This window comes from Dreissena polymorpha, chromosome 2 (genome assembly GCF_020536995.1).
Source record: "Dreissena polymorpha isolate Duluth1 chromosome 2, UMN_Dpol_1.0, whole genome shotgun sequence".
NCBI lineage: Eukaryota > Metazoa > Mollusca > Bivalvia > Myida > Dreissenidae > Dreissena > Dreissena polymorpha.
The window spans coordinates 91,080,963-91,108,501 of NC_068356.1; the positions used below are offsets into that span (position 1 = coordinate 91,080,963).

The 27,539-nt window shown below is 33.0% G+C and overlaps 1 non-coding gene across 1 annotated transcript; it reads right to left on the reverse strand.

Annotated features, from left to right (window-relative positions):
• Positions 1 to 20,571: 20,571 nt before the first annotated feature.
• Trnaf-gaa (transfer RNA phenylalanine (anticodon GAA)) lies at positions 20,572 to 20,661 on the reverse strand. The gene is given in 2 exon segments: positions 20,572 to 20,607; positions 20,625 to 20,661. It is a non-coding gene; the product is annotated as a tRNA-Phe (tRNA).
• Positions 20,662 to 27,539: the final 6,878 nt, after the last annotated feature.

The following is a 27,539-nucleotide window of genomic DNA, read 5'->3' on the forward strand; positions in this document are numbered from 1 at the left end:
CTTTTCCTTAAATTAAGTTTTACATCAAATGATTCACCGGTGTTATCCTCAATATTTATAAATCTTATAGCATTTTTTGTATTTTGTCGATGTGAATTATCATCTAATTTAACACTGTCATACTCGACATACTCGCGTAAAGTGTCGTCCCAGATTAGCATAGGCAATCCGCACAGGGGTCGACACTTTTCGCTTTTATAGATTTGTTGTTGTTTAAATACGTAAATCTAGTCCAGCCGGAAAGTGTCGTCCCCGATTAGCATACGTTAATATGAGATAAGACACTTTAAGCCATGCTTTAAGGCCCTTCTTCTCAGAGCAAGGCTCAGTCCTTTTATTGGTGGTCATGCCACTCGTGAAACTATATTGTTATAACCACTCGTGATATAAAATTCGACATACATATGTACACTGAATGATCGTGACATAAAAAAACTACTTTGTATTGTTTAATTTTAGTCCGTGGACGGTAAATTTGAACTATTTATTTGAGCAGGGTCGTGCCTATGAAACTAAGTGCAATATGTGTATAGCATACGACGTACCTTAAAGCGGGTATATACGATTTTTTATATGTGTTTAATTGTAATATATTGATAAAATATGTTACAATAACACAAAATAGGTAAGAAAAAGTATGCATTAAAGCCGAATTTCATAAAATGCAGCAAAGACAAATTAGCGCCCCGAGCCGATAGTGACGTACATATTTTCCTACAATAACCGAAGCATTCGTCTTTGTATTAGGATCGGAGATAGTGTTCGTGTGTCGTATGAATAGATATCGTTGCAGGAATTCAACTAAACCGTTAAACTAAGTTTAGATGCACATCGTACATGTATGGTATACATGCTGGCGAATTCGGCTGTACAGCCGTTTTCAATTTCAGAATTAAATATCTGGCTTATTTCGCATTTTTCGACACATGTTCTTCTTAACTTTTATTTTAATTTATATTGAAATATATATATATAATAAGTTTTTTACACAGTTTATATAAATTCATAAATATTTGACAAAATCGTATATACCCGCTTTAAGGAGTTTTAACATCCGGGAATATGATATTAACAATTAAAAAAATTCAAATCACACGCGTGTTCCAAAGAACAATAGAACATTTTCATCAGTTTTGCTCATCGTTGGAGATTGGTTTGAAGCTACCCGCCATACGTCCCGAGCCTCGAACATCTCATTAAGCTAGTTAGATATTCCATTATTTATTAAACTAATAATTTCAAAACAAAACCTGTATGTGCGTGTATATTTTTTGCAACAACGTCAAAGCAGTGTTTTACGATCATGAGAAATAATATCATATGGAAGGAGTAGTTGTTTTATAGCGCATCTTTATTTGTATTGTGAAAGTTTCATTGCATTTGGTATTTGTTTGTTTAAATGTTTATACCGTTTTAGAATAGTCAAGTTGACCATTAACATACTTATACAATATTATGCTTGCATGGTATTCTGAAAACTTGTATTAGTCGAGTTCGTTGTGTACTGTCTAATAAAGTTAAGTATTGTTTTCACGGAATTACTGTTAGCGCCACGCCTTAGCTTGCGTATATCGACACGAAATAATGTAATAGTTACCAGAGGTCCCGGTGTGATCCTGGATCGATGATTCTATCCAAGAATATTCGCCTTCTATCGCTGATTCAAAGATGGCAAAGCTGTCAGTCTCCAGCACAAATACCGAGGCATTCACATGTTGTTCTGAATGATCTAATAAAACCAAACTTGTCGAAACGACCTTAAACCCAAAGCAAAAACTTACGGGCCCCTCGCTTTTCCGATTTCCGACCAATTTAAAACAAGGATTTTGTCATTTTTGACTACAGCTTAACGTTTTTGGTCGAAAATGAATAAATATGACCGCTTCGGTCGATCTTCACCACAGCTGACAATTATGGACAATACTGACCACAACTGACCATTTCGGAAATACAAACTAAAAACTGACCATTCTGGTGGAAGTCGGACAAAATAAACCTCGTCGGTTAATCTAGATCTAACCTGAAAGTTTTAGTCATTTTTACTTCAACTTTTCATTTTAACATGACTTACAAAGGTGTGCGACATTTATCGTTAACGTTGCGACATATATCGGCAGTTGAAATTTTTGCGACATTTATCGTTAAAGTTGCGACATATATCGTCAGTAGGATTTGCGACATTTATCGTTCCTTGCGACATTTATCGTCAACATTGCGACAAATCTCGTAGCCTGCGACATATAACGGCGATGCGACATTTAACGGCGCTACAGTAATACTTGATGTGTGTCTTTCTGAAAAATTGCATAACGTGTACATATATTTTCTGCTAAAAGGACCTTGTACAAACCTAGAACAAAGGATAAACTACAAGTATATAGCAAAACAAACACGATCTTCTGTCCGTTATACGTATTCATACATTGCAAACAAGATTTGACTGTTTTGAGACCGTAAATCTGCTCAACACAGCAAGCACTGCAAAACTAATGGAACGAGATATAAATCCGTGTCACTTGCAGGCTTTTTGTCCGCTCCGTCAGACGTAAGAGACTACTTTTCCATGACAGAGCAACGCAGTCCGGTCACTGAAATGTCGGGATTTAATGGATTTAAGTTTCATTCAGTATGACGTGCTTTTATGCTTTTATATGCTTGATATACAACAACAGATCGGACAGCTGTTGTTCGATTATATAAATGTGTTTGGCTGCAAGGGGTTATCTCATTGGTCTGCTTAATTCACTCACGCATTGTTTTCGACGGGGTCCCATGTGTTGTGCATCTGCAACAAGTCAATGTCGTTCATATTAAATGTACCTGTATATGACTTGTAATGAATAACATGTACGTATTTTCATGTGATTGAAAACAATTATTACTTTTTTTATCTGTAATTCATCTGACAGACTTTAGATAAGTATTTGTCATTGTAGAGCAATTTAAATCAATAACAAATGTGCTCATAATTCTTGCACATCTGTCTCTTTATTTGGATAAAAGATACTCTCTTGTACCATTGTTATCTCATATATCTAGAAATGTCAATACGCGTTTATCATAATAACCATATCACTCTTCAGATGTGCTTTTCACTCTTCATTCGTCAATTTGATGTATTCCGTCTTATGACACTCTTTAATCACCATTTAAATTCTTTTGATTCCATTTTGATTTTGATTTTTAATTCACTCACGCATTGTTTCCGACGGCGACACATATGTTGTGCATTGGCAAAAAGTAAATATTGTTCATATAAAATGTGCCTGTATATGTCTTGAAATGAGTAACGTGTACGTGCATTGAACCACATGCACATTGTATACAGTTTGTTTATATAATATGTAATATCATGGTTAAGACTATAATTTTAATCAATTATTTGCTTCATACTTTCGATCCTCGGTACGGGTGTGTTATCTTAACACGTTTTATAGCAAAATGCTTTATTTATAAACGTGTACGCATGCTGAGGTCAAGTATTTATAATAGATGTCAATACACTCTTACATGTGTTTGTTTACAGCAAAAGAAACATCGCATACAACGCACGCTCGCTGAATTTCAACGGCAAAAATTGACGTCCTCTGTTTATAATCACGAAATCCGTTTGATATTTACATCTGCATGTCTACCACAAATAAAGTTTCATCCTATGATGGTGATTGTCTACTTTCCTTAATAACCTAAAACAAACCATAAACATACACACAATGCCAAGTGAAGTTATTGCGAATTGCTTTCCTACGTAAAAAGATACGACTGACTGTATTCACAAATCAAAATGTAGTCATAGGCACACGAAAAAACACGTACTGCTAGTTACTAATAAATGCGCTATATAGCGCGAAGCGCGACACGTATTAGTAATTGTTATAATGAGTCTTGATAAAGGAAGCAGCCGCTTATCAATGAAGAGCACCATCACTGCACCCCAGTCTTATTACTATCAAGACCTCCTACAGTTGTTTTTTTAAGAACCCCATATAGAATGCCGCAGGCCTGCGCCGTATCTTGCCAGTGGTATGGAACCTTTGGTATGGACCTTTAACCCCGCTCACTATCCAGCGTTAAAACTTCCGAGTTTACATTTAAACCGACTATTAATAGCTTATTAATATCTTAGTTAGAAAGTGATTTTTCAAGCGGTTCCGTAGTGAAGTGGTTACACTTTCGCTTCACATGTGAGAGGCCCAAGGTTCGAACCCCAGTAGAATCAAATTATTTTATTTGTGTTCTATGTTAACTTTTTGTTTTGATGTAGACATTTTAGTTTAAATAAATATGCTGTTTTATTGTAACCATTTTGTTGTTTTTATTATGCCCATGAAATATATGTGTGAGAGGGTGGGGGGGGGGGGGGGTTCGTAAACACATTAAAACTGATACAGTGTTTTCATAACAATGCGTACTCAACCACTATCGTAAATAAGCAACGTAAGAATAAGTTCAGAATCATCTCCCCATGAAGTTGAGAAAAATATGAAATTACGCTTACAAGATGAAGCAGATTTTTTAAACCTACACAGTTCTGTTCCATTAATGAAAACTGCACACGGATGCCAGTAAAAAAAGGAAACCACTGTAAATAAAATGAACTATGAAATATGTGGGGGTTACAACACAAAATCAAAGATAATGGTTATTTGGGGGTTATAACACAACATCATAGATAATGATTATTCGGGAGTTATAACACAAAATCATACATAATGGTTATACTCGTATCTTTTTCTATTTTGTTTAAAATAATCGGCTTATATATTAACTTTTTACAGTAGAAAAAAATCGTTCCATGTAACTTCATTGAGTGACTTTACACTGATATTCCCGACGCCCTTTGATGCTTTGCATCAATACTTATCTTGTAGACTGATTGTAAGGGCTATGTATTATGATGATTACAACTAATTGTATTAAGACCTCCTGCCTGAAAATAGATGTCTTATTATAAAATGCAAGGACATATGAAGTCGGTTAAATTATAAACTTTTTCTGTTTTCTTATTAAATACAAACAATGTGTTTTGTTTGATATGATGATATGAACATATACCCTTAAATGTAATAAGTATGAAAAAAAATTGTTGTAAGTGCATTCAAAGGCATATCATAAACATCAAATTGCTCGAGACCAAACTGGCGTCAGCATTTCCCATGAAGGCGTAAAATCGTTTTGCAAATTTTAATCGGATGTTTGAACATTCATTATACCCAACAATTGTACTCGATTTCCATTAAATGTGCTTTTTCCGATAATAATTTACAGGATATTATCGAATCGTGTACGTAGTTTGTAGCGAATAATTTACAGGATATTATCGAATCGTGTACGTAGTTTGTAGCGTAAAACTTAAAGGTCACATGTGTGATACATCGTTATCATTATTTATTAATGACGCTGTTATAAATAAATTGATCTGAGAGATTTGTTTAAGCATTACAGAATTGCAGTGTTTGTTTATTAACTTTACACGTAAATGGTTTAAAAAGCATTCAGTCTCTCTAATTCATGCATAAAACCCAATACCGTCGAGCAAAGCCGATAAATCAGTAAAGGGTTTAACAAAGAAACCCTGTGCACATCTAATGGATAAAATATCACCCCATGTCACATACAGATCTTACATCCGTTACGTCAATTTGACTAGTTCGAGGTTAACATTCTAAAACAGGGCAAAACAGTGCCGTCACTTATATGTCAGAAGTTAATGGACTTATGCAGAATTCAGAATGACAAGCTTTTATGTGATGTGCTCTGTTTACAATAACTCGTTTTGCAGCTGTTTGCCGCGGGTAAAAAATACGCCAGTATTGGATTGGCTACACACCCCCATGTATTCGCCAGCTTCCGCATAGGTTCATATAAGACGCGTTCAATATTCAATACAATAACTTGTATTTTATTCTTTCTCTTACTGCTCATGCAAATGATTATTACACAATATTTTTTTTTCACTTTACGTTTACATTGAGAACAATATTAAATGAGATGGAATTGGTTGATTACCGTTTCCTATGCATACATATTAAAATTAATTCTGTTCCATTTATTACAACATTTTTTTTCAATTTCAGATTGGAATGGATAGTTTGTTTTTACATCGAATATCAGAAAACAATTATAAAGCAGCATTTCTGTAAAATGAATCCATTGTGTGAGGCGGAAATTAGCATTTAAATAGTCAACGGAACGCTTTGATAAACCATTATCTGGAATTAATCGAAGCTTATTTTTGGGGTTCTTATTATGTTCACATTGAGGCACTTTTCGAATGCAACTGTAATGGCATGTATGATCTAAGAAATGATTTTGCTGTTGTTGTTGTTCATTATCTCTCCTGGCGCTTCAGAAAGAGCGTTCATTCATCACATGTTAAGCAGTTTTAGTGTCAACAACTTAAAAACGTTTAATGTTATATATATAATTATATATGTAACCTATTAATAAATCGAACGATTATATACATTATAAAACACAAAGTATAACAGAGTAGTGTAGATAGCAAACACATCGAATAAGTTGAGCAGGAAAGAGACAGAAGAGTAAAAGCCGAGTGCAGAGTAAAAGAAGTTGCGGTAGGAAAAGAAGCAGTTGCGGGACGGGGCATCGTTAGCAGAATATGGTTTGGTCCTAAGATGGAGTATGGTCAGAATCTATGACTATCTCGGATTACCAACTGAACATGTTTGAATATTAATTAATTGTCTATGTATGATCCGTTTTTAACACCTGCAAAAGTAGTTGCACAGTTATTTGTTGGAAAATGGACAGATTGTGAAAGAATATAATTATTTATTTCAGTATTTATTTACAATGGTCGAACAATGCTATATTTATATTTAATCCAAGCAAATTGACAATATGGCCTTTTAACAATGTTTATCGCGTACAAATGTCCATTTAAGCTGCTTCAATGCATTCGTAAACGTGCATGTATAGCATTAGACGTTGCTCAACATGATATCGTAGTGGTCTCTTATTTTCTCTTCAATTTAGGCACACGATCGATTAACGCTTTTAAATGGGACCGCCTTCATGTATTTAAGCGCACAAAGCTGACTCACACATCGGGCGACAAGATATATTGAATTAAATTTACAATTTACAAAATAAAAATTAACATTTTAGCGATTTAAATAGCATGAACGACTTTTTCATTTCAATATAAAATCTCGTATGACATACAGGAAATGAAAGTGTTTGGTTGTAGGAATTTTTGAGGAAACATTATAAACAAATAGAGGAAAATATATGGAATATCGATTTTAATTCACGAGTGAGCATAGAAAATAATATTGCGCCACGTGTGAACATACAAAATATGTGAATAACGAATGAATTAAAATCGATATTCCATCAAATTCAAAAAATGCTCTTCTTATTTTATATAAAAATTAAAGGGTTTGTATGTTTGCCATTCATATATATAACAATGACAATATAATTCCCCATTGGGCGCCCCGAAATGATATTACATGTATGTTCAAATGAAGACAATCCGTATGTTTTTATACAACTTCAATTAAGAGAATTCGCCCTTGGTAAAATAGGGGGTCACAATGGAAAATCAAAAATAACTAACAATAATTTAGGGGAAACAATGAAAATTATCGTTAATTTACACTGTTATTGTTCACTGTTTGAAAAAGTGTAATATCAATTCATTTATATTTCTCTATAAACCATCAGAAAGCAAAAAATAAAGCAAGTCTATTTGTAAAAATTATGTTCTTATTGTCGATACGTACAACCTTCCAAAAACAATGAATATCGGATTTTGTCATTTTATATGATAGTCTTAATTAAATACTTTATTTAATTATATCGGAGATGAATTCTTCCTTGGATTTAAAAATAAACTTAGTTCCATCCATTGCATATAACGATTATATAATACTATAGTATATTAGTCACGTATTTGTGAAATTTTGCTATTCAGCTTTTCGATTCTGTTTTAACTTGCGTGCGTCTTACATGAATATGAGTTTACGTATAAGTAAACTAAATTTGTATATCGATAGTTCAATAAAATACACAGCATATACATCTCTGTGATTTCTTGTTTAATTGCATTTTTATAGTATGCAAATAAAACGATAAGTACGCAATATGTCATTCGACTGTTGCAGGTATTCTATGTTTGCAAGGGTAAGACTCGAGATAAGCGAAAATATTGATTGTGACTGGGTCTGTATTACATTATGACAACATTATTAAGCAATATATGCGTTGTTCAAATAGTTAATGCATTTCGTACTTTTCCTAACACTTGTAGAAAATAACGGTAATTAGAATAAAAAACTATTTTTAAAAGGTATATATATATATATATATATATATATATATATATTCTTGACAAAGCAGCAGCACTGCGTTGTGATTTTATTGACATTCCATTAAACGTGCGTAACGCAATTATCCAAATATGCCAGAATTGCATGCAATGCTGATGTAATATATATATCGTATATATATGTTAAAAAAAAAGTCTGTCATTGGTATTGTACAATAGAAGTTTTTGCGATCTACCCAAAGCATATGTTGAATGTATGTCGAGATATGACCTTACTACAATTGTTAAGTTTGTATTTGCGCCTTATTAAATTCTGCTTTTTTATTCAAACACACAATGTATTGTCCTTGTAGAACTAAGCCTATTCAACGCATCTATAAGAAACATCACCAAGAACTTTAACATTTTTAATCCAGTGTTATGTCAGCTTAAAAATTCTGTGTAAAAGTCGGAAACAGGTCAATGGGACGTCATTGACTTTGTGGACACAAGGACGTGAGGATTTGGCACTGCTTATTTCCTCTGTAACTTTATTCAACATCGTGGTCGCCCTGCGCTATGGTGCCATATAAACCACAGATACATATCATAATGTAATTGCAAACTTTATTCATCAGTATGTTCGCTCTTCGTAAAAACGCCATAGCCATATCTTGCACTGTTATCCTCGTTAAACTGGCGTTTATTTTAATAGTTCTCGTTCTCGTTGACTTGGAAGTGTGATTCATACAGTATAAATAATTTATCTTTGGTGGTTTATATAAGACGTATTGTGTACTATGAACCAGTTGTACCAATAAAACTTACATATTTTCTTAATTATATTGATATTCGATTATCTAAACATTCAAATCTTAACGGCAATCCTTATAACTTTTACTTTTAAGGGGATATGATTATAATAAATTTGCAGTCATAAAAATGTCTATGTGTAGTTAAAACATGCTCGTCTTTTTAAGGTATATTTGGCATTCATCATTATTCATTATGTATTTAACTTGTAACAAGTCCTAACTATTGGTGCTTTTAACAAGAAGAAATGGTCATGACAAAAAGCTCATGAAAGAGGTAATGCACCATTGTCTTGACAAAGCAACAGCACTGCGTTGTGATTTTATTGACATTCCATTTAACGTGCGTAACGCAATTATCCAAATATGCCAGAATTGCATGCAATGCTGATATAATCCAAAGTTGCATTAATAATTATTTCTCGTGGGAGTTTTATCACCGTATTGACGCAATGTTTAATATTTTATGCCTCGTTTCCCACAGAATATCCTGAACCTGGTCGACCGACTGTGGATATTGAACAAAACAAGAACGAGGTGTAATTTTAATACGTTTTTTATATGAGCTATCAATTGTTCTTCTCAATATATACCCATATACATGGGTATACAGTCAATCCTGAATTCAGCGGTCACTCAAGGGAAATGATCAAAGTGACCGTTGTCCACAGGTGACCGTTGCATTCGGATCACAATTTTAAGAACATTTTAATAACAGCATTAACTTACGCGTGTACATTGAATAATAGAGAATAATATCTTTTAGATTGATTTAATTTCATATTGTTAAATTAAACAATGACTTTATCAACGCTGGTATAATTGTTTACTCATGCATCTCATTCATTCAGTAAATAAAGCTTGTCACGTTCCGTTGACGTCACGTTCGTAAAAGTCTAAAAAGCGGATTCGGTATCATAAACCGATAGTACGGTGTAATTGTACCGTTCTAATTCAAAGAAATAGCGGTCATTTAATTTAGCGATAATTACTTTCAACAAGTCATAAACTCTGATATATTTTCTTTTGAAGATACCCCCACAATTATCCCCGCAAAAGAAACCTTCTCAACACCTTATAATTTGTTTACTCGCAGCGGGCCGCTTTTATAATATCATAGACAATTACCGCTTTCAGACGCTTTAAACGCAAAAAAGACGAACAAATAATGTGCTGTGTTTTTAATTTTCGCGACTCGAGACGACTGACGCGTGACCGTTAATTTCAGGTCAAACATGAATTTCGGAGTGGAATATAGTGGCCGTTGGCCGTTATGGTCAGGTGGCCGTTAAATTCAAGTGTAATATAGAGTGTTTTTCGTCGGGGGGATTCCAGACTGACCTTTGTCTACAGGTGACCGGTAAATTCAGGTGGCCGTTAGGTCAGTTTCGACTGTATACAGATATATATATATATATACATGATCTAATTTAGTTGTTATACAGGTTCGACAGATGCATGTATTAATTTTGTGTTATCCTTAGCATTTCATAAGAGGATTTTTAACAATGTCTTCATTTAAAGGCAGTCCAATTGATACACATGTTTTCAATTCTTTCATTTGTTCTTTTGAATGCGTGCACTTGGCAATCGTATTTAAACTTAAACATTCCAGAGTCGTTTGATAGGTTCAGAATATGCATGGGATTATCTTTTAAATACCATTTTTTCTACTTTTATGTTAATCTCCATGTGGTTCTGCCACCGTAGCATGAAATAACTCGTTTAGGAAAAAACACAGCGGTTTATTCCCCTATACCTGTTTAGCTTGTGTCTGGCGCGTTGAGTAACTTCTCCGTTCTATAGGACGCATGTTTCCTTCATTTACGCACGTATTTGAGGCGTTTTTGTTTGGTTCGGATTCTCTCTATTCAGCAGCTTGTCTTCTTTCTCATTTATTGGTGTCATTTGTTATGAAATAATCCATGCTGAGCTTAAATAGATTTGACTTTTTATCAACGATTAAAGCAGATATTGCATCGATTTGCTTGCTGGCACGTTTTAATATCTGGATTTTGCATCTTTAATCACAAAATACCTTAACGGCTTTCTTGACTATAAGTATAATTGCTGCTGGGTTCGTTGGATCATCTATTTATCTGACTTCTATGCATTGTCAGGGTTATGTGTGAATGTTTCGATGTACAGCTCAAACGTTTTGTGTACAAAATATCGGGTTTATCATCATACAGAATAGACGCAAGATATGCACAGAGCTTACAATATATTTGTGCTGTTCTATCTTATCTGTAAAATTCTGTTGAATGCATAACTTTCCACGGATAATTAAAAGGGAATGTCCAGCCCCTTTCTGGCAAACGCTTAGGCTTGTGTTGCCCTCGTCTTTCTGGCAAGTTACACAGTTCATTTCATCCATTTCAGGATCAAAAATGGCGAATATTACGACCAAAGTGGGATCTAGGGCTGACGATTGCGTATATGTTGTATTCAATATTCTTTATTGTAAGCGAGCGGCGCTGTACCATTTGTAACCACTTATAATACATTAAGAGTCAATAATAACGATATTAGACCACAACATCCAGACTTTTATTGAAAGTATGATAAAATGAAAGTAACATTTTTTATATCGTGTATGAATTTTGGTGTCATCGGATGCAAACCGAAATACCAATGCATGCACTTAAAGGACGCCAGGAGTATCAAACCGTTCCCTTGTTAAGCGAAATTGACGATATTATTCTAGATCTCCTAAGGAACGCTTAAGATAAATGTGTGGATTGTTGATTTTTAGAGGCCTTTATTAGACATGTGTACGTCAAATACCTTGAACAATAAGAACCTCGTTCGAAAATGAATTAAATAATTGTCTTTACAAACAGATGATTGTATGGTCGAATTGTGAAATATAGTGTTATTGGATTTAGTGTTTTATTGATTTGATTGTCTTACTTTATCGTACAGGCATTAAATTTTAGATTTCCGTGGTATAATGACCAATTATATATATTGTTTGTCTATGATTATTTTAAATTTATGTGTATGTACAATTCCCTTTATATATACTTCTGAGTAGGATAACTATCAACATGCCGTTCTTGCGGCACAGTATGTTTACATTTAACCGAAGATATTGTATTATTATGTTTATATCAACGTTTAGTTTCTACACTTGGTGAAACATTAAATAAAATTTACAACATCTAACCTTATGTTATAATATCGAATATGTGTATGATCGTTCGTTTCCTTCCTTCTCCACTCAAAATTAGCCTTATAGATTCACTGCAGCAGCAGTGTAACAATAAAATAGACTTATGTTAAACATCCCAGTAGCAATTGGAAAGTTTTGCTTATATAGAAATTCGTTTATGCAACTTAACTTAAAAAGCACGGTTGCTATTTGCAATCTTTACAAGTCTACATGTATGCAGGGTCGATCTCCGCCGTTATTGTTGTGAGTAGTCTAAACACCATTTTTCTCCCCTTTAACGTAATTGCAAGTGGTTTGACACTGTGCCAGTTGATTACTAGTATACACGTGCTCTTACTCGAATCTTTTCTCGAGTTATGCTCACCAACGTTTGTGTTGAGAGACAAACGTAAATGTTTAAATGAAAAAAGAAATGTTTAATTTATAAACGACTTGGCCTAGACATTGCTAAGAAATGAAACAATATACTGAACATGAAGAAGATACCAGAAGTTAAAAATATTCACAATTGGAATGGTAAGAGTGTAGTCTGAAATATTTGATGGCTAAAAACTCTATAATAAACCATCTATTGGACGCTGTTGATTTTGCACGCTCCGGTATCTACATTGGACTACCAATGCAACCATGCAATATTATAACGTGCTGTTATAAAATAATAAAAAATGTCTGTGTTAGTCAGTGAAAGTGTCTTTTAAATTTCGAAAAAATAATAGTGTGTGTGTTTTCATGTTACTATTAACTATGTTTCAAATTACAATTGTTTCTTCAATCACATGTTTGCTTGATATTAATGCATCCTATACTATGATAAATCACAGCTAAAACATTGATACATGATGATGTGTTTCTATATCTTAGGGTCATTTAGCCATATATTTAATGTACACAGTACATTCTAATCAAATGTTGGGAGTTATCATCGTTTGGGTCTAAATTGAGACGTTATTGAGTCATAAAGTGTCCAATAAACCTCGCAAAGTCTCGTATATATATATATATATATATATGTATATATATATATATAACTTTATAGCTTTATCTATGTTTTGTTTGGTTCAAATATCCATAAATGACAACCAGTCGTCCTTGAAGTAAATTTCGCAAAATGTAGAGCCAAGCTTAAAACAAGAGAACAAATACATTTAAACTTTTATTTACAGCTGAATACGTCACGAGTTGCATACATATTTTCTATGTGAGATAAATTGAGAACAACGTTCTTTTTGCATTATGTTAAATGTTCATATAAATATATTTCGCCAAAACAAATACTTTTGCAAGATACTTGATTCCTCATTTATTAAAGTGATAGTATGGGAATCTAACAGTATATAGGTGTCTATCGCAACCGTCGTTTATTTTTGGTGTTTTCACTTCATATACACGTATATTTGTTAATGCAGCATCAACATACTAAAACAATATCCCGGAAAGACAAAAATAATGCATTTGAGTATCAACCGTACTTTCGCTTTGAAATCTGACGACAAAAATGATTCGATGTACGATGTGAGTCTAAATGCAGTTTTCATGCAGATTCGTTCATACGACACAAAGACAAATTTTGTTGGGTGAGTCATGTAAAATATCGAAAATAAAATATATTTTTTATTAACAACTGGTAGCAAGATGAGTTGTAGATAATTGGTCAGTTACCACATTTTAACAAATTCTTTTGACATGTTAATTCTTTTCAGCTCAATTCAACAGTGAAAAAATGCCCATAATATCACTTTAAAGCGGGTATATACGATTTTGTCAAATATTTATGAATTTATATAAACTGTGTAAAAAACTTATTATATATATATTTCAATATAAATTAAAATAAAAGTTAAGGAGAACATGTGTCGAAAAATGCGAAATAAGCCAGATATTTAATTCTGAAATTGAAAACGGCTGTACAGCCGAATTCGCCAGCATGTATACCATACATGTACGATGTGCATCTAAACTTAGTTTAACGGTTTATTTGAATTCCTGCAACGATATCTATTCATACGACACACGAACACTATCTCCGATCCTAATACAAAGACGAATGCTTCGGTTATTGTAGGAAAATATGTACGTCACTATCGGCTCGGGGCGCTAATTTGTCTTTGCTGCATTTTATGAAATTCGGCTTTAATGCATACTTTTTCTTGCCTATTTTGTGTTATTGTAACATATTTTATCAATATATTACAATTAAACACATATAAAAAATCGTATATACCCGCTTTAATAAAGGTTTTTAACTAAACAGGCACAAGATGCGATACACTAGTATCGTTATTTATTCATGGGTGTGTAATAAACCATTTGCTCTGGTAGATTGTTTTAACTGTCGGAACTACACATTATGTGTATTTATTTTACACGTTAATATATCAAAATAAACATGAATAACTATTTAAGATGCATAGTAGTTTTAAGTAAATGAGCGTAACGTCGCGCGCGCACAAAACGTCACGTTTGTTTACTTCATTGCTGTGAGCGTTGTTTCTGTGGAAATATAATAGTTTACATTTAAAATATTTGGTTTCTATTGAGGGTGATGCTAGGAAATATATATTTTTTAAATCTATTATTCACAAATAAAGATCTACAACGAATATCCGAGTCTCTATTAAAAAACGATTTTTTTTTAAATAAAATTGTATCACTGGATTGTTTAAAACGTTGGGTGTCTGTAAATGTGAGACAATGAGTCAGCAAATATTGTGAGCCTTCAAAAAACACGAAAATAGCATTAATACAAATTTAAACACACATAAAACGTAGTCATTGCAGAAACAAAAGAAGGTTGTCGAACGTGTTTTATATTGCCTTATATACAAAACATATCAGTAACCATGCATTTGAATATCGAATGAAAATACCATTTTCTCAATAAAATGACACAACCATAAAATTAAGTCCATTAGGTTTGGTTATTTCAGAATTTTTCATCTGTTTTAAATACACATAGGTTGAGTTCACCCTAAACTATTGATGTTAGTATAGTATTTACTATTTGGACAGAGTATTCGGTTCTACCCTTAGAGAATTGCGGATATTTTTCGAATACCAAATTATCGACAATGGAGAAATTAATTTAGTATCTCGGATTTTAAACAGCGTATTAACAAATCACTTTAATCGCTTTAAGGTAGCGCACCTCTAATGATTTCCCGCGATTTCTTCGAAGGTTGAAGAGCCTACTATAAGGTGCCGTAGCCTAGTGGTTAAGGCGATAGACTAGAAATCTTTTGGGATATTCCCGCGCAGGTTCGAATCCTGCCGACGACGTATACTTTTTTGCGACGCGATTTATTTATTTTCTAACGTAATTTGATTTAATATGGCATATAAGCTATATTTATTGTTAAATATGTTGCAATTTTGATGCACATTCTTCAATTATTAAAATTAAAACAACGTTATGGCGAAATTGGGTGATTTACTGTTGAAAATACGAACCATGCATGTTGCATTTTTATTTTTATTTCAAAAAGTAAACGGTAAATCTGTCTAGTTCTTGGTATTTTTGCTGTATATAGTGTTTCTATAAAAACTAAGTTTAAAATATGACTTAAATGATACTATTTTGAATTTTATGACACTTTGTTTTTAACCGACCCAATTTTTACTTGGCTGAAATCACTTACATTTCATGGCGCTCTTCCATAGATAAAACTTTGTAAAAAATAAATGTCTGTAAAAGAATACTTATTTCATCTTGTTTAAACTCTAAACACCTTTACAGCATCTGTACACACCAACTGCATGCCCATATTTGGAAATTTGAATGAATTATGGAACTTTTATATACCCCAGGGGTGAAAATAAACTGGACAAAAGCCGAGCGTGGGGGTGGTTTTGAAAAAATCGGTATATTTTTTTAAAAAGCGTGGAAAGCCTACCTACAAATTTGCATGTAGTTCAGTGAAATGATGCTGATTAAGAAAATAATTAATTAGATTATATTTGGATATGTGCCTATTAGAGGTGCGCTACCTTAAACAACGTTGATTTCCACAATCAAAATGTGAATAACTTTCGCATATCTGGCATTCGTTATTCGGATCTTTGTGTTTGCAAAATCGCTCTCACCTATGTTTATTCCCAGCCCATAAATTCCGAAACGTAAATACATTTGCGTTGTTCAATTATAATAAGCAATTTGTTGTACATATAGGGGTATCAAATTGATGTCAAATGTATACCATTTATCTATACACAAATTTGCCTATATGAAGTTCTCAAGTTAGAAACAACACAATACTATGTGTCTGAGATAAAGTATACACACACATCTAAACTATTCATAGAATAATACACACCAAGACATCGCGTTTAAACATAAATTTATTTCAGAAACAACATTTCTTGTTTCGAATACAACTGTCGGTTAAAGCGCCATATGTACCAATAGAAACGGCATCGACAAGTACACGATTTATATCTTTTTGTTATATAGTTAGCGAATGAATCTTTTTCGGATTATGTGTACTCTACGCTTCATATTTCAGCAAATATATAGTAAAAAAACGATGTGATACAAAGAATAGTTGCATGCACTCGTTATAATATAACTGTTATCAAATATCTCCAAATACTAAAAGTTTTAAGCAAAGTATTGAAAGCTATAACACGTTAATTAATTTACCAAGGTTTATCTACATGCATAGGTCATTGGGTTTATAACGTTCCATTTTATTTATATTTTCTCTTGATAGGCGTTTCTTGTTTGATTTAATTATTTTGAATTTGTTTAGCAGTCACATAAACAACCAAGCTATGTAATATGGAATTTTTACACCCATTATTGCTGCTTCTTCCTGTATTTGCGCGATGATTATCTGAGATATTAACTCTATGATTCTATATTCTCAAATCTTTTCTATAAAGAAGGAATGTAGTTGACAATTGTTAATAGTTTTATTTGATCGTTCGTCAAAAAGTTGTAATTCTGTTACTCTTGTATCTTCAATGCAATTGAGTAATTAAATAGTAATTAAATTGAATGCGTTTTAATTCCTTTTTATTATTGTTTAATTTGAGTTACAATGCTATGACGTTAAATTTTATTTACACTTAAATGTATTATGAATATTGCTGGGCCAAGTGTGAGGTTGAGCGCTCTATAACCAGGTTTAAACCCCCAATGCTTTGCATTGACCGTTCCAAGGCGGTGACCCCAGCTTTATTCATATTTTGTGTTTATGTTGGTTTGTATTGTGCTGTATTGTGCTGTTTTGTACTATTTTGGCAATCGGTCTCTTGCCTTAAATCAAGGACCAACTAATTGTTTTTAATGAAAATTCAATACTGCTCCAGCAGCTGAAGTTTCACTTCTTTATATGGTAAACAAGGGAATGACTAAGAGAGTCCACTAAATGAACGTACCCGTTTTAACATTATAAACAACATCCACATTTTATGATGCATTAGAATAAAAGAAAACCTAATTGTGCAGTCGTATATCATTTGATATAGGCCTTTGTTGTCTATGTAAAAACGTTTCAATGTTAAATATGATGGTACGAAAGGAAACTAACTGCATACCCTATTTAAGTGAATTTTTATAACAATGCAATTTAAAATTCCTCAAAAGTTATATGGTATGTAATGCAGTCTATCAAAATGGGCCCCCGAAAATAACTTCAACCCGGTGGACGGCTTAAAAATATTACGACTTTTATATAGATGTGATTTTCACTTTCAGTTCCGAATTGGAACCAGGCATCATTATAATTTCAAATATAGCACAGTAACAACTCAGCTATTTTCGAATATCCATTAAGAAAAATACTTGCAATCTATCCAACCTTAAAGGTCATGGCGTCTGATCGTAGGATACAATACATTTTGTTGAAATGATGTGTGATGCCGTTTAATCTCCTGTTACCAGTTTGCAAGACGATATATCTAATCCGAGATTCTAAGGCATACTAGTGTACTCTTTCAGCCTTAGACTTTGGATAACTAAAGCCAGTTTGATATTAAATCTGACTTTGTCGTGATTAGTATGAACACCTGTAAGTGCGTTCAAGCCATGTAGTCGCGTGTCTTTATGTTTATAACTGCTGCTTTAGTATTTGGTCAATGTGTTCCTTATAGCGATAAAAAAGCTGCAAATTCAATACAATGTAAGGATGAATTTATTAGGCGAGTAATGATGAAATATCCATAAAGCTTTTCCTTGGTTTACTTCTTTAGTGAATGTGGCGGTTGAATTTCGTGTTTTTCTGCACATCATTCAACGCATGTGGATGGTTCCTAAACTAAAACATTAGATTGCAATGTATTTTCGAAGTGTAATATGTCGACATTCTATGTATACATTGCATTGTAGCTCAAATTAGTGCGACGCAAAGTAACAATATCGCTGCACAAGAAAAAAAGTGCGCACACACCAAACGCGTGGAAAAATGTAATTATGGTAAATGTGCACTATTCTTGTGTCTGTTCCCTGACAATGCAAGAGAAAAGCGAAAATAATTTAAACCATTAAGACCAGTAGCCTTGAATGGTTTTCAAAGCATTTATTCAACATCACATGTACCTACAAGACTATACGGTGGAGAAAGGCCGATAAATCACCTCAACATTCCCTGCTAATGGATACAATATCACACCGCGTCACAGACATATGTTACGTCCGTTCCGTCAGACATACTTGTTCGTGTTCATCAGTCCAAGACAAAGAAAAGCAGTTCCGTCACTTATATGTTAGGATATATTGGACTTGTATAGAAGGTTAAATATTTGTCAATATTGGTTGCGCAACTAAGGGCGATTTATTCGGTTTCTTTCGAAGAGGTTCCTACGGAACAGCATTCGATATATATAGAGTACAAGATAAGTATTGATGCAAAGCATCAAAGGGCGTCGGGAATTTCAGTGTAAAAAGGACTCAATGAAAGTACATGGAACGATTTTTTTCTACTGTAAACATTAATATATTGGCCGATTATTTTAAACAAAATAGAAAAAGATACTGGTATAACCATTATCTATAATTTTGTGTTATAACTCCCAAATAACCATTATTTATGATGTTGTGTAATAACCCCCAAATGACCATTATCTATGATTTTGTGTTGTAACCCCCAAATATTTCAAAGTTCATTTTATTTACAGTGGTTTCCTTTTTTAATGGCTACCGTGTGCAGTTTTCATTAATGGAACAGAACTGTGTAGGTTTTAAAAAATCTGCTTCATCTTGTAAGCGTAATTTCATATTTTTCTCAACTTCAAGGGGAGATGAATCTGAACGTATTCTTACGTTGCTCATTCACGATAAGGGTTGAGTACTCATTGATATGAAAACACTGTAAGAGTTTGAAAAAAAATGAATGAAACTGTAAATTGCATAAAGAAGCTGCATTTCACAATACTTTGAAATTCAGTAAAAGATCATAATAGATTTATTGCTCCGATATTCATCATTTTCAATAGGATTCGAGTAATACTGATATAAAAACACTTAACAAGTTTGGAAAGATTCAGACAAAAGTTGTGAAATCTTTTAAACAAGTGGAAATTGTGTATTTTGTCAAATTTAATAGAAACATTCTGGACTTATTGTCCCGATGTTTCTCATATTAAATGAGGTAAAAATGCTCATTGATATGAAGACACTGTAAGTTTGGAAAGAATCTCATAACAATGTTGACATAATTACCTAACCAAGCAGTTTTTTACTTTTATTTTTAAATTCAAAGAGACATAATTCTGGACTTATGGTCCGATATTGCTCATATAGAGTTTGTGTTGGGTCCTCATTGATAAAAAAACCTATGCAAGTTTGGGAACAATCGGATGAAAATTTTGGACTTCGAACAACGATTTCAAAATTTCTCAAATTCTAAGGAAGATAACTATGGACGTAATGGTCGGATAATGCTAAAGGGCCCATACCACCTGGATAGTTTTACGTGTCGCGCTTTGCGCTCTATATGTGGGACACAGCTCCTCCTTGATAAGCGGCTGCTTCCTTTATCGCAACTCATTGTTACAATCAATAATACGTGTCGCGCTTCGTGCTCTATATGTGGTAGGGATAGTACTTAGGACCTATGATAGACAACTATAAAAATACATGGATAATAGATGTTTTGTTTGCATTTATTTGTTAATATAAAAGTACGTGTATTTTTTAAAAGATATTAAAGTGATGTAAGAAATTTTAATTAGCGTTGTCACCACGCGGCATCCATTAATTTTAATAAAAATGTCCAATTGTAGTTAAATGAATTTTAAAATGTCTTCATATTTATATTTATATTTATTAACCTGATTGTAAAAAATTGTCAGCCGCCGAACTGTTCCGTTCGTGCCGGAACCCGGGATTGAACCAGGGGCCTTTAGATGATTGTTACGTAAACAACTTCAGTCTAACGCTCTCCCAACTGAGCTATTCCGGCTGACATCATTTATGTACTGCTATTTGGTGAAGTTGTGTATAACGATCGTTATTATATGTCTTTTAATAAACTAATACATTTTACGTTTTCGTACCACTACGCCTTCCAATAAACTTGCTTGCGCGATAGGTCGTCAACTATCGTACTTCATTTATTCTCCACTAAATAAGCAAATAAGAAATAAACCACAACATAAATATATTTTGATTATGTTTTGTTTTTATACAAAACCAGAAAGTTTCGCGTATATGCCCAGTCCATGTGATCTTTCCCCTGTGATCAATTGTGGATCAGTTATTAATTAAAACAATTAGTTTTGCATTATTGGCAATATATGTTGTAATAAATGTAATAGGCAATAACTTCTCCTCCCATAAGCGAAAAACAAATGCATTACATAGTAGTCGCCGCTCTCCACAGCGACGCCAATAATTAGTTTTGTGTTCTCTTGCTTGATGCACAATTTAATGATCAAGTTTTTTTAGGGCACTTGTTAGATTGAGAAAAATGCTAGATAAAACCTCATTACCGATCCTCATCGTATTTAGAAAACGACATGCTGTTCCATTAACAACACCAGGTTTTATCAATTTTATGTTATAATTGATATTGTTAGCGAAATCAAATAGCAGGAAACAATTATTTCGCAAATATGCTGTGAAAAGTACCCATTGTGTGATGTGAATTAGGCATTTAAATAATCAACTAAACACTTTGAGACACAATTATCAGGAGTTAATCCAAGCATAGTAGCTAATTATATTATCAAGGAAGCAATAATCTTAATGCAAGCATAATTCCAAGTAGAGTCTAATGAAAAAATATGGTTATGTCCATTAACTTGAAAGAGTGTTCATTCATGACATGGTACATTTCTTGTGTGCAAACAACTTAAAAGCTTTTCAATGATATTATGAAGTGAATCCGACGTCACTTTGATAGACACGAGACAATTGGGAAGGCATAGAAACAATTAGATTCGGTTTAGGCTGGAAATCTGAGTGTGTCGTACAACTATGGTAGAACATAATGATTAACAAGTGTATTTCTATATATTAAAGTGTCATAATCGAGTTACCGATCTTAAGGACATTTATGAAATGTCTTTAACGTCTAAATAAATGCTCAATGATACCTCATATATTTACAATGACAGTACACATTAAGATATATTCTCCAGTAAATTCAACTTTGATATCAAGCAATAGTTGCGCACTGACAACAAACCTATTAAAACAACTGTGTCAATAATTGCAAAGAAAAACATGTCAAAGATGTTTAATACTTTTTCGTCCTTTTCTTGATTATTTTCTCTGCAATGTGGGCCCACGATCGATCAAAGTTTTTAGGTCGGACGGACCTATATGTTAACGTTCACAAACAGACGAGAACATCGGGATACAGGACAAATAACATTTACAATTTATATGAGAAAGCGGACGTTGTAGCGAATCAAATTGCAATTAACGACTTTGTTAGTTGAATATCTAGTCTCTAATGACAATTACTCGGAAAGAAAATTGTTTGGATAGTGAAAGTCTAAGAGCCAACAATGACAATAGAAAATGTTGATTTTGTAGACAGAATGTCCTTCTTATTTTGAAAACCTTGATACTTGAGGCAGATAGGAAGAGGTAGAGATAAATACAAAACGATTGAATAACACTAGAGCTTAATTCATCCTTTGGTTTGGAAGAAAAAAGCTTCCGTCCATTTTACTTAGCGATTGTAGCATAGCATTCACATAATTGTATGATCTCACTTAGCCGCTATTAAATGATGATGTATTTGAGATAAGTTTTACATACATATTGTCTCCATTAAATATTATAAAACCTTACCGAAATGCATAGTGGATAGAGTGCTTGGTTTTATTGTTTTATTGCATTTTCATGTCATGCTTGAACACGAAATTTACATTATGTCAATTTAAGATTACGACCATACGCGATGAATTAAGGATAATGTATCTGAGTTCGGTATAACAGGCGATGATATAAAATCTGGGTGATAATTGATAATCTGTAAAAGGGTTAAAGTGTATGCTTATTAACGGTTTAATGCTTGTAAGATATTATTCCTGTATTTTATTTATTTTAAAATATATTTTAAAATATATGTAATGCTCTGGCATTGTTTTTGTTGATTGCAACGGTTTAGTTTGTTGTATGCGGAATAAACATTATTCTGCATGAAAATAAATGTTGATAATAGTTCATGGGCACTAAAATCTGTGCAAAAATAGCAGCAATTGTAACAATAATAAATATAAATATGTAAACTTACTTGACTTGTAAAATTGCATGGGTTGCATCGCACGATTTGATTGTGATATAAGTTATTGAAATAAGACGTAAGACAATCAACGAGTGAAATTCAATACATATTAATGCCACGAACATGCGATGTGCCTTTTATTGTAAAGCTCTTAAAGATATACAATCAACACATCTCGAAAACAGAGATTGTTTTAAACTCGATATATGTACACAAAGTTAATATAAAAAGAATGTTTTGAAAAACGCGCACGAATACATCGCATGGCGAAAACAATTTAAAAATTGTTATATTCGTGTTTAAAAGTTGAAAGAGGTTTGCCCACATGCCGCTCACAACGTTACGTTTATTTACGCTATATAACCGAAAACCGTTACGCATGGACACTGATAATTGAATTATATATACATATTATTCAAAGACAGTGATTGCAACACTAAGCCCATACACTAGTCAAAGCCTGCATGTTCTGGATATAATACATTATATTCTGACATCTTAGTGATTATTGGCCTGATATTCCTCTTGAACTTGTGAAGAGACATCGTGGGCACGGAATCTTTTTGCGAATAAATAATGGACGTGTGTGCACATCCACTGTTTATCAATACAAATACATCAAAGTTGCAAATTACTTGTAAAACTAGCTTCTGAAACCCTCCCATGAGACAGGTTGGCATATGAATCACACTTGTACCCTGTTACATTGAGCATCATGTCCTTCATCTACGATAATGTCTTGCCATTCTGTTCCTTACAAAATTTGTATAAAGCAAATGAATAACTATGGCTTTTTGATAAGCTGCAATATGACATGCAAATAATTAATAAGTATGTTTACAGAGATGAATGCCATAACATGTAATAACGTACTTAAAACAATTTTGATGTATATTGCTATTAAATAAAATGGTCATACAAACATACGTGTTTTGTTCCTGGTTTCGTAGTGTAAGTTGCCTTTTTATGTTTATTATAATATTGGAAACGTGTAATATAGGTCTCATATCTCAGTAAGTTGTCATTAAGTTAAACGGTTATGTTATATTATTTTTTATTTTAAAGGGGGATAATTAGAATGAATCATTATTTTTGTAATTGTGAAACATATGTTCGAGTAGTTATTATTGCCTATTTTAAATATATTTGTCAATCATCAATATCCCTTATGTATTTTACGTGCAACAAGCCATCAAACATCGGTGATTTTATAAAGAAATAACTACACATTGCGATACGTTCATGAAAGATACGCTGCATCATTTTCTAAAACGAACTACGCTTCAAAAAAGGCGTTGTATTTCTATTGAAATTCCATAAATCGTGGCCAATAAAATCATCTTACTCGAAACCAAATCTGCAAGAAATTCGTGTTTTGGTGGCTGTAGCACGCAGAAGTAACCTTCCTAATTATTGTTCGTGGGATGTATAGTACCTTATTGACGTTGTTTTAAATGTATTGTTCCTTGTTTTCGCAACAAATCTGCTTATTATGATCGACCGACTGATTATAATGCACAAAATATCCGTTATCAAAAGTAAGGGCTACCTGTATTTTTAATACTTTTACATAACATATCCACAATAATGTAACGTGTGTAATGGGTAATGTTTGTTTTGGTTATAACATACGCGCCATTCAATATCATTAGTTATTTTGAGTATATATACATACATACATATGCATTATTTAATAATGCTGACATAACATATTTGATGGGTGCTCGTATTAAGCATTCGTTGTTCTGTATAGTATTTTCACACAATTTGTGATTTAATGTTGCGAAATGAGAAGTCTGTCAGATAGTTATAAATGTTTTCTTTTGATTGTGTGCACTTGATAATCGAATTTTTTTTTAGCAATTCCAGATCCGTTTGATAGGTTCAGATATATCGTGGGGATCCTCTTGTATATATTGGGTCCTCCTTTATGTTTATATCAAAGTGGTTTAGCCACCATGACATAATATAACTCGTGTGTAATCAAAAAGATGTTTATTCACGTATACATGATACGCATTTGCAAGGTATGTTTGTAACTGTTTCGTTTAGTAGAGCGCATATCTGTAGAGTTTCGTAATTTTTTTATTTGAAGCGGTTTTTTTGTAGTTTTTTTCTGTTATTTAGATTTTCGTCCCCTAAGCCTGTATCGTTTGTTATATAGTAATGTATGTTGTGAAAGCTTTAACAATTCTGTATTTTTGATGAACGATAAAGGCAATTATTGCATAAAGCTTCTTACTGGCTTGTATTTTTACTCTGCAATTTGTCATCTTTAATCAAGAAATTATGTAAAAGCCTGCATTACTATTACTGATTGTTTTTTTATCATCTATTGATCCGACTTTTATAAAATGTCAATACGCATATGCTCCTGATTCGATGATCTGCTTACGCTTGTATTTACTAATTGGGAGATGCTGGATTTATTCATAAGAATGTGCATACGAGAAGCAAACAGATGTCGATTTTAGCGTAATGATTTTTACAAAGAAGTGATCAACTCAACAAAGGCATCGAGACGTATGCTGCAAATACCTGACGTTTATATGCTTTTTGGTATTTCATTACCGTTACTATCCATACAGTCCTGATGCCTATTTGTTGTGGCCAGCGGGCGCGCGACGGGTTCTTCATCTTTATATTTGAATGGCTAGTCTAAATGATTTTGAAATGAATAAGGCCACTCCAAATTGATCTGTTGGTCGTCGGATTTGCCGCACCTATTTTTTTAATGGAAAAACTATTCTTTTTTATCGCTCGCACTCATTTTTGTGTCCTTCTGTTACCATTACTCATGTTGTTTTCTTAAATTTATGAAAAAAAACAACAACAAAAAACGCGATCTAGCAGAAACGATTTTGACGCTGAATACGAATGCCAAATAAAGTGTTTCGTAACTTTTTTAATCGATAAATACAGACGCTAAAAATTCGATCGAGACTAGAAAAAAATTGCCGCACCTATTTTTTTAATGGAAAAACTATTCTTTTTTATCGCTCGCACTCATTTTTGTGTCCTTCTGTTACCATAACTCATGTTGTTTTCTTAAATTTATGAAAAAGAACAACAACAAAAAACGCGATCTAGCAGAAACGATTTTGACGCTGAATACGAATGCCAAATAAAGTGTTTCGTAACCTTTTTAATCGATAAATACAGACGCTAAAAAATTCGATCGAGACTAGAAAAAAATTGCTTCCTGTTTGAGCAGTACACGTTTCGCTGTCGTGACAGTTTTATCAAATTGCGGCGAAAAGCTGCTGCAGCCAACCCTTAAAAATATAAACACATCTTCTACGTTCTGTGACTTATTTGATTTTGTTTATTTACATTCGAACATGTAACTATCAGCAGATACCGTTGAAGCATGTTCAATTTCAAACAACATCGGGAAACATGACGTAAGATTTGTTTATACTTTCTCTTCATGAAATAGGCATATGGACGGTATTTACCTACATGTAGGCACATTTTTCATATAATAAAATTTTAAGTGAACAAACAATAAACATAAAATCATTAAATGCTGGTTCTAAAAGTTTAACAGGGACAATGTTTTATAATTTTTTAAATACATGGTTGACAGAACATGTTTAACAGCTATGTCCGTGTATTTCACAAACATCAAATAAGTTCTTTGAAATGTATAAATTTATTTAAGAAAAATACAATACCGTACTAACCATCGATATGCCCCTTTTAAAACAAGGTAGCGACAATGGATTATATGCATGGCCTTGGTCCGACTGTCTGTCATTATCATTTTGATGATTATCCCTCATTAAATGCTATTGCAACATGGTATACCTTTTCACAGCTTGCAACATGGTGGACCTTTTCACAGCTTACACTGTTTAAAACTTCAAACAAATATAAGCAGCAGTAGGTAGACATGTGTCCCTCACTTCAATTATATGGTTACATGTATATTTCGTGGTAAAAGGTCATATGCAACTTACTCCTAAAATTATGACGTCGATATATATTGTTTGTATAAAAATTTATTTGAATGTAAAATATAGCTGTTTAAACCTGTATCTCTTGATACTGTAATATTTTTCTATCGAAATGTGATTTTGTTATTCTTCGCTCTTCGATCGCTCGAGAATTTTCTTGTTTTCAAAAAAAAAAAAAATGTTTTTTTTCGCTCGCTTCTTCAACTTTTTTTTCAAAAATATCCTCAGACCAACAAATCAATTTGAAGTGGCCTTAGGGGAAATAAAAGTGTAATAAGATTAAAAACAATCAAGAATTGTATTAAAGTAGTGATATATAGCAGGTACCATAAGGACGTTGTTAAACATTAGTGTCATCGTATGCGTTGTTTGTAGCATATATTATGTCGAAATAATATAAAACCAAAATCTCAATGCATGCGTTTAAATGACGTGAAGATTTCCCATGAGTTCCAAGAAGTCGGAGATATTGAGTTGAGAATATAAGATCTCCAGAGAAACGGTGAAGATAAATTAGTGGATTTTTGAAGTTGTAATGCCTTTAATAGACACGTGTTCAGAGCATACCTAAGGCAATCAGAACCCGGTTCGAAATAGTATTTGATGATAAAGGTTATCTATATTATCGTGTCCGTTTTATAT